Source organism: Anolis carolinensis, chromosome 6, assembly GCF_035594765.1.
Source record: "Anolis carolinensis isolate JA03-04 chromosome 6, rAnoCar3.1.pri, whole genome shotgun sequence".
NCBI classification, from domain to species: domain Eukaryota; kingdom Metazoa; phylum Chordata; class Lepidosauria; order Squamata; family Dactyloidae; genus Anolis; species Anolis carolinensis.
The window spans coordinates 105,241,561-105,253,454 of record NC_085846.1 but is presented as its reverse complement, the minus strand read 5'-3'; the positions used below and the strand labels follow the sequence as shown (position 1 = coordinate 105,253,454).

The following is an 11,894-nucleotide window of genomic DNA, read 5'->3' as shown; positions in this document are numbered from 1 at the left end:
TATAAAATTACTGTAAAAGTAATTTTACAGCAAGATGATTATTGGAGAGAAAAAAAAAAGCTTCAAGGCTCATTTCGAGACCACACACAGGAACACCCACTTTTTAACATCACTAAAACGATCTAACTCGGGGGAATCTGACATTTCCCATCCCACATGTAAATAAGCACCTTTACCTGTTTCTGTTTGAATTGGGAGCTTAGAAGATGATAAAAACCTCAGTTTCTACACACTTTAAACACATTTTTAAGATGGAGTCCCATGCAGAATGTCTAGAAGCAGTTTTGTACCATATGATGGGCTCAGTGGTTCTCTTTAAATTGATTTTAAAATGTGTCTGATGAGGTCCTAGGTTTTAGTCCGAATACTACATGTGCTATTTAGTGATCTTTTAAGCTCTTTTAAAATGTGGATTAAAAACCAGAGTAGATTCACCTCCCAGTGATGTGGGAGCCATGAGTCATCAGAAGGTACTGGTAGCTTGGTGGCCATTTCCCTGCCTAGGTATTTATGCTCCGTATTCTGTTGCTACATGCCCATCAGACTGAGTTGAGAGTTTTATTTTTTCCCCCTTTGGTTCACTTTCCTGATGATTGAGTTCTTTTTGCAAATCATGGAATTCCCACAGTTCCATACTCACATTTACTGTTCTCTGGGTTTAAATGTTGTAAACATTGCTAGCCTCTTTGGTCTGCCTGTTTGCCAGTGGAAAACTAAAATGCAGGGGGGAGCCAACTTGAAAGACATGGGTGATTGGTACATTTCAAAAGAGTTTTACAATTAGACTTTGGGCACAGGACAAAAAGAGACTTGTTTGGCCCCTAAGAATGGCGCCTGCTTTAGAATCCCCTTTTCTTTGCCAGATTGCATGCCTCACTGTTCATGCATTTACTTGACACTGAATAGAGGAGTTCAGAGCAACAACTACCCCCCCCCCTTCCTTTGGGAGTTTTTCCCCAAATTATCCTTGACTCTTTGGTTCTCTTTGGCATATTTGTTCAGGGGAAAAGCTGGAGTCTGGTTGAAAATAGTCACACTGCTGCTTCTAACTGTTGTGGCATGAACCCTAAATTCCATTCCGTTTATCCATTGCTAATTGTCTTGCCCCTGGTCAGCACAGGACACTGTGTACTTTTCCCTTCAGTAATATTTCTGATCAATTTCTTGTTCACTTTGGTGCACCTTCATGACCTGGTAAGCTGGCTGGGATTTCTGGGAGTTGTAGGCCGAAACACCTGGGGACCCAGAGGTTGAGAACCACTGCCCCAGACCCTTCAACAGTCTCTAGTGTTGCATTTATTATGAGTTCCTTGGTCAGTACAAAATATGTTCCATAGTCATGAGACCAGACTATGGCATGACATGAATAATTGGAACTGTCCTTGCCAAATGGAGACGCTTGAGGTATGTGCCTGTCTACTTCCCTGCTCAAGGTGAGGTCTCATACAATAGCCCTAAAGATAGTGGTCTGAAGAAGTGGCAGCCGTAAGTTAAACTGTGTGTTCACAGGTGGTGTTAGTGGCTTGGAGAACCATCACAAAATTATAATAGAGGGAATAAGCAAGCAGGGTATCTTAACACACTCCTACTATGCCTGGTCTCAATTGAATAGAAACTCATCTCTGGCAGAGCTCTCATTCAATTTGGAGTCCTTCAGGAGTAGTGGTAAAGCACAGCATGAATTCACTGCTCCCATGGTAGGACATTCGCAAGCTCTCCTTGGAGGACAAGTCATGTAGCTCATACAATTTTGTAGCACATCCAACATCTCAGTTAATTGTTTGCTGCTCTAGGCTCTTACCCCACACTGTCTAAGCCAGGCTGGCTTTTTAGCTGCAGATGGCAAAGCCTAAACCGGGAAACTTCATTATGCGAAAGGAATTCTGCCACTGAGCTGTGTGCACCCTTCATCCATGATTGCTTATAGTCCTACCATATGTGGCCTGGAACATGAATAAGGAGGACAAAGCGGGGTTTCCATGGCATCAGGTTGCTGTGGCTAAAAATAAGAAGCACCTCCTCAGTCAGAATACAAGAGATACTACCCACAAAAATTTACATAAGCTAAGATATCATAACTTTCTAGAATAATGCCAGGAAAGATCCTTTTTATTCAGGAATGCTTTTTGGCAGTTGAATTGCTACTGAGGACAGTGGAGAGACTACACTATTCTACATACGAAAATGTGCTTTTCAACAGCTGTTAATTCAATGATGTTGTAATACTTTAACCTGTGTTTTTCAAAACCTTTTTGAGTCTTTACTTGTGCCTTTTATAAACCTTGTTTTAAGTCACTTTGGTTGCTGGGATTGGAAGAGAAGCAGAGTATTGAACAAGTAATTAAATTTGAATCTTATGGCAGTGCTGGGATTGCATCTGACATGGACACAAGATCAAGAGCAAGCTGTGGCTTCTGTGCCTGTGAAGTGGTGAAGCCATTCTGAATTTTAGTCTGAACTTGAAAGAAGCCCCCCAAAATGTTGGACTTTTTTTGGGCAATGGGATCCAGCATCTTGGATACTTCCTTTACAGTTCGGTCTAAAACATACACTAGATTCACAACTGCCCAGGCTGTTACTGCAAATGACATCCATATATCAACTTTTTCTTTCTCATGGGTAATAGGTTTTACAAATATGTCCATGTCCTGACATCATGAGGTTCTTGGTTTCTTCACTTTTTGCTCTATATTGTTGGCCCTTGCTGAATGGAGGCATGGAAAGACACAACCATTCAACTGAAATTTTGAAGGAATTTCTTGACAATGGAATCATTTCTTCTGAAAAGTGGTGGGTCTCTTTATGTAGATGTCCTCAGAAAGAAACCAGATAGCTATCTGCTGGAGATGTACTAGATTGGGGGTCCTCAAACTTTTAAAACAGAGGGCCAGTTCATAGTCCCTCAAATTGTTGTGGGGCAGAGTATAGTTTGAAAAAAACATGAATGAATTCTTATGCATACTGCACATATCATATTTGTAGTGCAAAAAAAATTGAAAAAACAATACAATATTTAAAATGGAGAACAATTATAACCAACATAAATTTACCAATATTTCAATGGGAAGTGTGGCCTGCTTTTGTCTGATGAGACAGTCAAGTTAATTAGGATTGTTGTGTGTTTTCAAGTTGTTTCCGATTTAAGGTGACCCTAAGTCTAGAGTTTGGGGAGGGGGATAAATGACCTTGGCGGGCCACCCCTGGCCCACAGGCTTTTGGGAACCCTTCTTTTAGATGATGTTCCCTCATTGGATGGGAGATTGAACTTGATAACAAATAGAGCCCCTATGAATGAACTTAAACTGTAGAATTAATGCAGTTTGACACCGCTTTTAACTGCTATATCTCAATACTGTGGCATCCTGGGAGTTGTCATTTGGGGAAGCACCAGCACTCTTGGCCTAGAAGACCTTGTAAAGCTATAGCTTCCATGATAATTGGTGTTAAACTGCATTAATTCTGCAAAGCAGATGTACCCAGAGATTATAAGAATCTAGCAGAAGAAGAAAGCATCAGAAAGTAATGAACTGCTTTCTCTATTTATACAGCTCAAGGCCTCCAAAGCCTAGGTTGGTCTGGTGTTCTCTACAGAAGACAATCCTCTGTTTGAAGAACTATCTAAGGTATGTCATCTCTGGCCACTTCATCAGACGGGCAAAATTACACTTCTCTTCAGGCACGGAGCCTGCCAGATCCCATCACATGTCGTCAACCTACTTCTTGTGGAGCTTCGTGTCTAAAGAGAGGTGCAATTGTCTCAGAAGGCAGCTCTGCAACATGGGAGGCTTCCCGTGTTGCATACAAACAACAGGGGGAAGTTGGGCAGCAACGCTTCCCCCCAAAGGATCAGGTGAGTGGCAAAATGAGCAAGGCAGGGCGTGTTGTGCCAGGATTGCACAGAGGCTGGCAAATTGCTCCACTACTCTCATCAATGTGATGAGGTCCTTTGAAGGCGTCCTTATTTAAAGAGCTATCTAACTTCAGAGCCATTAGAAGAAAGATCAGTGACCTTGAAGTTGCTCATAAAGCATAAGCAATAGACTTGGGCAGCAAATAGGTCACCTTGTTGCACTCTTCTGTATTATGATGAGAGTTATTGTAATTTGGAAGAACCAGTGTGGTATAGTGGTTTGAGCATTGGACTATGACTTTGGAGAAAAGAGTTCACATCCCCATTCAGGCATGGAAATCTACTGGGTGACTTTGGAAATGTAACACTTCCTCAGTATCAAAGGAAAGCAATGACAAACCCCATCTGTACAAATCTTGCCAAGAAAACCCTATATGTCTTAGGGTCACCATAATATAGAAACAACTCAAAGGTACACAATAATAACACCAACAAAAACAACAATACTAATTGAGTTTGAATCTTTCCTTTTTTTAAAAAACAAACAAAAACCAAACCCTAATTTTGGATCTGGTGATTTCAATAAGGACTGAAAATGAAAAAGCTGTGGCCTTGTGCTCCATTGATGATAGTGCAGTTTAAGTGTGCCTTATTTTTCCTGGCTTGGCTCCAATGCATTTGGCTCAGGGCTTTCTCTTTTTCCTTGCCAGTAATATAATTATGTCTGATAGCACAGCTATCTTTGAGTTGCTAGAAAACCTGACTTTCCACTCTCTGTTGTCATTGCGTATCCATCTCAAGTACCACCATCTTTCTTAAAAGCATGAGTTGCACCAATCTGGGGCACATGTGATGGGCGTGGGGACTGCCCCTTTAATGAAAGTAAGAAATCTAAAATGATAATGAAGTTAGAAATCCAACAAGTTTTGTTTGCTATAGGTACTTGTCTAAACCAGCTTGAGAGTTAACCTGTGCTCTGATCTGGAAAAAAAAGAAAGCTTGCCTTATCTGTAAATGTCATCCGACTCATAAACACAGCATTTAGCCAAATAAGGTAATTCCCAAAGCAGGAGCAGTTTTACTTCAAAATGCAGAGATTTTTTAACCCACTCTTGTTACTCAGGATTCTCTGTATATCAGCCAAGATAAACGATTTGAAAGTCGTAACAAGGTTGTCAGACAGATAGAACTTATAGTTTTTCTTTGGCCTAAATTTGTTTAGAAATTTAGGGCCACAGTCTGACTTTATAGCTGAGTAGCAGAAATTTCCACAGTTGCAGTTATAAATGGCCCAAACAATTAGCAATGAATAAAGGGAATGACATTAATTCCACAGTATAGATTAGCCCCTTGTTACCTAAATGACCTTTGTTTCATAGCTAAACTGTATCTCCCAGCCCAAGATTCTCCAATTCTGATTTGAACTCCATCTAAACAGATAAATAGTGCAGTTTGAACCTGCATTATATAGCCAGTGTAGTAACCTATATAATGCAGTTCAATGCAATTAAACTGCATTACATGAGTCTACACTGACCTTATAATGCAGTTTCTAACTGCATTATATGGCAGTGTAGATGGGGCCTTAGGAGGCAGCAGCCACTGTAAGCAATAGGACTCTGTTCCCTTGATCAACATGCAGCAAACTGATGTTTTCTTTATGAAAGTAGACATGTGGCCAAAGTATTTTCTCAGTGCAGTTACAAACTTACACTAAATGTGCTCATAACTTTGTATTAAACTCTCATTTCTCCCCAACACTCTTGTTGTGCTATTTAATATGTCTATTGTCATAGACAGAACGCCACAAGATCAAAGATAACAGAGTTTATTGGATAACAGAACTCAAAATGCCCGTAAAATACAAGGGCCAGGCAGTATTAGCCTTTAAAAGCAAAAAGGGGCAAGGAAAAACGTTCAAAAGATAAACCGGATTAAACCGGAGTTTAATCCGGATAAAAACAAAACAGCTTGCTTCAGCCTGGAGATAAACAAAACAGAAGCCGGGGAACAAAGTGTTCAAAAGAATGCAATTAATTGGCAGCAGATTCCTCTCTGCTGCCAGCACTGTGCTTTGAGTAACTTGAGTCACTCCTCCACACAGCAGGCAAGATTTCCAATACACACAGATCAGCCGAGGATTGAAGCAGTAGAGTAGACCCAGTTCCTTTCCGTAGTTCAAGCCAGAAGCAGACGTTTGTAGTTTCACCAAGTCCGAGTAGGGGGAAGTCAAGCCGTGGTCAGTTCAGTCCGAAATCCAAAGCAGGAGATGGCGTCCGTCAAGAAGACGACGGAAGGTCAAAGCTAATGAGATTAAGCACAAGTTTGCACAAACAAAAGCCCACACAATTCCTCCCGCCGTCTGACCCCAAATTCCAAAACAACTTACGTATCAGCACACGAAAACACACCAGTCTTCAGGAAAGCGTCCCACACAGATCCCAAGCGTTCGTCCAGATTACCTTGCCCAATGCAATTTGCAATTGCTCCCAAGCCTCATTTTATGCCAGTTACAAATCCTCATCACTATCAGCTGCCCTCCTTAACCCGGGCGTTTCCTCATCACTTTCCTCATCAGAGCTGGAACACCTCTGACTACGCCCCACAGCATCCCCAGCTGTGGATCCCGTCCCATCCCTCCAGCTTGTCCATGGATCTAATCCTGAAGGTCCCCATTCATCTTCCATCCCATCATTGCCAGTGGCACCCAATTCCTCCCTCACCCGAGTCCAATCCATCTCATCCTCCTCCGAGCTAACCAGCCCCTCCTCCATTCTCTCCGTAAACCCCTCAAAAGACTCTTCGTCAGATGGTGCTGCAAAGATATCTCGCAGTCTCTTTCTTTCTCGCTCCTCGAGAGTATCTGACTCTCGAGGAGTCTTACGCCCACGTCTGCCAGTAACAGAGCCATGAGGCTCAATCATAACATCTATGGGTGTGTATTTATTCCCATTGTAATGGTCAAATAATACATTTTCAAATGTGACAGCAACTGGAAGTAAGTATTTTGTTACATTTCAGAAACGATATGTTAAAGAGATAATTTGTAGAGAAGTAGCTGTAACAGTAACTAAAAACACCTTGGCTAATTCCTCAGAATGGAATTTTCCAAATTCTGGATTTAACTAGTGTCCACATTTTCAAATAGATTTTTTTCATGTCATGAGCGACTTGGGAAAGTGCAAGTAGCTTCTGGTGTGAGAGAATTGGCTGTCTACAAGGATATTGCCCAGGGGGGTGCCCGGATGTTTTGATATTTTACCATCCTTCTCTTCTATCATGTCCTCACATGGGGAGCTGGAGCTGACAGAGGGAGCTCATCCATGCTTTACCCGGATTCGAACCGGGATAAATACACTGGTGTTCTTTATAAATTTCGATAGAATCTAATCAAACAAATAATGTAACAATTGTGCAATATATTTCCAATAAGATAAAACTGCAAATCATAGGCAGGGTTCAGTTAAAATTCTTATTCAGGAGAATCAGCTGAAAACAGAGCACACATAAAGGCTGTCTTTAAGATGAAGACAGCTGTTATTCATCTTGATATCATCATCTAGTAACAACCCAAGCAAATATCTGTTTACATTGTAAATTGGGCTGACTTCAGTCTGCAAGGATATTTTTTTCCCCTTACATGTTTTACGCTTCCTATGTTTTGTACTACAGGCCTCTTTGGGAAATGTATTTGAAGCATTCTACCTACCAATAGAATGAATAACAAGCCACGAATATGCACTCCTATTTATGGGATTGTTCTATGAGTCTAGAGCAGGCGTGGGCAAACTTCGGCCCCCTGGGTGTTTTGGACTTCAACTCCCACAATTCCTAACAGCCGGTAGGCTGTTAGGAATTGTGGGAGTTGAAGTCCAAAACACCCAAGGGGCCGAAGTTTGCCCATGCCTGCTCTAGAGAACTACGGCACACCGTTTTTTCAGATTACTGGCCTTGTGTTTACAGACCCATTTTGTACTTCTGGCACCGAGCTGCTCCATCTACAGAGGTTGCATTTGCTGGATCTTCCTTAGAGGAGAATATCTGAAATATTTTTGATTGGTTAAAGATGACCAGTTAGGCAAAGTTAAAAGGAATAGGCAAACATCTGAGCACAGTGTGTGTGTTTGTATTATCTGGAGTGACTCATTCACCCAGATGCACATACATTCAGAGGTTTTATCTCATTTCAGATTTCTCTAATCCTTTGTATGTTAGCCGTAGATAATATAGCCAGACAGTGAGTGTTTTGGCTCCACCAAATGATGCTCCCAGATACAGTCGCCTTGCGTGATATCAAAGGGAACTGGTTTGCATCCAAGAGAGAACACACATACACATTTTGGGATTATAGCCCTCAAATCCCCCACTCAAGCTGGCTGGATGCTGGGAACTGTAGTCCAATTGAGTAATTTTCCTAGGCTCTGGGCTCCACATCTGCACACATATCTCTCCAGGTTTTCAGAGTATTTATGGCTGTACATTTACTGCTGCATGTAAAGAGGCGCCACTAATCGTTTATGATTATTAGGGCTGTTAACTGATTAAAGAATTCTTAATCATATGACAAATTAGCATTCGGAGAGCATTTCTGGAGGCAAATTAGCACTCAAGAGCATTTTTAGAGGCATTAAAATACATCTCTTTCTCTCTCATACACACACAGAAAGGCCTTATTCAAACATCATATAATCATAGAATTGGAAGAGGCCATAAGGGCCATTCAGTCCAACTCTCTGCCATGCAGAAGCACACAACCAAAGCACTCCTCACAGATGGCCGTGTTCCAGTAGCATTGGTTAAACCCTTGTGAACTGCTGACCTGAAGGTTGCCAGTTCGCATCCGAGAGATGGGGTGAGCTCCCGTCTGTCAGCTCTAGCATGCAGGGACATGAGAGAAGCCTCCCAGCAACACATCCAGGCATCCCCTGTGCAATGTCTCTATAGACGGCTAATTCTCTCACACCAGAAGAGACTTGTGGTATGTTCTCAAGTAGCTTCTGACATGATTTAAAAAAAAAAACCTACATCCATGGCAGGTATCCTCAGAGGTTTCCTCAGAGGTCTATAGCTAATATGAACAACCATTCTTAAAAGCAAAGATTCTCAAGGGCTTGAAAAGGCTTGAAAAAATGTATTTTATGGATTACAGCTTCTACCAACCTAGCAGTTCGAAAACATGCCAATGTGAGTAGATCAATAGGTACCACTCCGGTGAGAAGGTAACGGCACTCCATGCAGTCATGCCGGCCACATGACCTTGGAGGAGTCTACAGACAACTCCAGCTCTTCGGCTTAGAAATGGAGATGAGCACCAACCCCCAGAGTCTGACATGACTGGACTTAACTTCAGGGGAAACCTTTACCTTTTACTATGGATTACAACTTCCAGAATGCTCCACCTGGCTCACCACTACCTTCCTAACTGGGGGATTCTAGAGGCTGTAGTCCAAAATGAGAGTTTTCCAATGCCAAATCAGTCCTCACTGACATCAATGGGACTGAAACTAGCCTGTGACCAGCAAGTCTGATTCATCTCAATGGGTCCTGACTGATTATAACCCTTATGGGAAGTTGCTTATTTATTCTAGGATCCTGTACTGAAATGCATTCCTGGGTACCGCTGGCTCCGCAAGACTGCCCCTTGCCCTTCTGCCTCCCCGTATGCTCCTCTTCCCGTAAAGTGCAAAATTAAACCAGCAGGGTGTCAATAAGATAAACCACAAAGTGGGGAAAAACCATAAACAAAAGAACACAATTAAGGCAACCTTTTTCCAGTTCATAAAACATCTGCCCAATAAAATAAAATAGGAACAGGAACAGGAACTTAGTCCTTAAAGGAAAAAAGATAATATATGGCGAGTGCCAAACGTGAAAGTGTCCTATGTAAGGCTGCATCTACACTAGAAAATTTGCGCAGTTTGATTCTGCTTTAACTGCTGTGGCTCAATGCCATGGAATCCAGAGAATTGGAGTTTTGCAATGTCTTTGGGCTTCTCTGCCAAAGAGCACAAAACTACAAATCCCGTTATTCCATAGCATTGATTTGCTTGCTGTTCCTACAAGCAAAGGCTGTTAAGTCTGAGCAGTTGACTGGCAATTATAGTGTGAACTGCTTTTAAAAAAACATCCTGACCTAAAGTAGGTGTTTGCCTGCCATTCATTTGAATCACTTCCACTTGTGTCAGCACTATTTAAAAAACAAATCAATAGACTCTTCTCCTGGGAATGGAGGGCAGAGTGGGGAGTGGGTAAAGGAAGGCTTGTCATCTGCTACTCCCAAATGGGCTGCATGAATTAGACTGGTCAGAGCCAAAGCCCTGCCTTCATTTTATCAATAGCATTGCTTCCTATGGATTTGGCAGCGACATGGAGAAGGAGCAAATCGAGAGACCTGCTTAATGGTATTAAGGATGTTGTTCGATCCAATCATTCCAATGGGCAGAAACTATTCGAGTGCATTCCTGTTTTCTGGTGAACACACATTCAAATACTCAATATTGTGCCTTTGTACCAGGAAGGCTTGAGTCATCCTTCCTGAAGCCTGACCTGAAAAAGACAGGGTCATCTGCAAATTGTGTTAATGTGTTGGGAGACTGATTTGCTGTGACGGGATGCTTTTCCCCTCCCTGGTCATTTTTCCTTTCCTTCCATGGCCTATATATGAGAAGCCACTGGGTTTACAAAGAGAGAGGACATTTCTCTGGAACAAGATGACAGTTGTTACAGATGGCCAAAAAAAGACATTGATCTCAGAGCCTTGGAATGCTACAATTGGACTGAACTGAAGTCCTGTCTAGTCCAGCTTTCTCCTGCTGTTCGCATGTCCCTTGTGAAGCACTCAAAATATGGATGTATTCTTTCTCTCATCATTTCCCTCTCCAGCAAGTTGTGTTCAGCGGTAAACTATTTCTGAGCTTCATGGTAGAGCTGGGACAAGGAACTTTCTGTGGACTACAGCTTCTCAAATCTCCCAGCCAATATGGGGATTATGAGACGTGCTGTCTAAACAAATAACTTTTATAAGCTCTAGAGCAGGGGTCCTCAAACTTTTGAAGCAGAGGGCCGGTCCACAATCCTTCAGATGGTTGAGGGGCCAAATTATCATTTGAAAAAAAATACGAACAAATTCCTATTCACACTGCACATGTCTTATTTGTAGTGCAAAACAGCAGCAGCAGCAACAGCAATGAAAGAACAATACAATATTTAAAAATGAAAACAATTTTAACCTACATAATCCTATCAGGATTTCAGTGGAAAGTGTGGGCCTGCTACTGGCCAATGAGATAGTCAAGTTAATTAGGATTGTTGTTGTTGTGTGCCTTCAAGTCATTTCAGACTTTAACCGAGCTGAAGTTTAAAATTAATTATTTATTTACTGCATTTATTTACTACATTTATATCCCACCCTTCTCACCCCGAAGGGGACTCAGAGCAGCTGTATGTACATACAATATATTATATTATTAGCATAGCACAATATTAGCATTATATATATATATATACCACTATACTGTAATATTCTATGTAATATATAACATATAATTAATATTATTATTATATGGTATTATTATTAGTATTATATTGTATAACATAATATTATCAAGATTATATGTATATACAATATATTATATTATTAAAACTGATATAAAAATATTATATTCTAAAACTGAGGGCGAGGGCCAGGTAAATGACCTTGGAGGGCCGCATCCGGCCCCCGGGCCTTAGTTTGGGGACCCTTGCTCTAGAGAAAAAGAATGAACCTGCACAGATATTTTAAATTAGTTCTACCTTTTAAAATGTAACGATTTAAACTTATTTTAGCTTGTTAAATTAATTTAATGCTAGCATCTTTTTAGTCTATTTAACTTCCCATTGTTTTCCATTTTTTGGTCTGCAGATCAAAAATTCCATTGCATTACACCATGGTAGTTAAAGTGGCACCCAACCCATTAATTCTACAGTGTAGATGCATCCTACACCATTCTGTACCATCAAATCTCAGTGTGATCATGGTACAGGGTGGTTTAGGTTGCATCTACAC

At 41.3% G+C, this 11,894-nt stretch overlaps 1 long non-coding RNA gene across 1 annotated transcript in view; it reads left to right on the top strand.

Moving 5' to 3' along the window:
• The first annotated feature begins 3,236 nt into the window (after positions 1 to 3,236).
• The window catches only part of LOC103279089 (uncharacterized), a 37,107-nt gene continuing 28,449 nt past the window's right edge, over positions 3,237 to 11,894 (top strand). The window contains exon 1 of the long non-coding RNA XR_001730396.2: positions 3,237 to 3,623. This is a non-coding gene — a long non-coding RNA (uncharacterized LOC103279089). The remainder of the gene's footprint in view (positions 3,624 to 11,894) is intronic.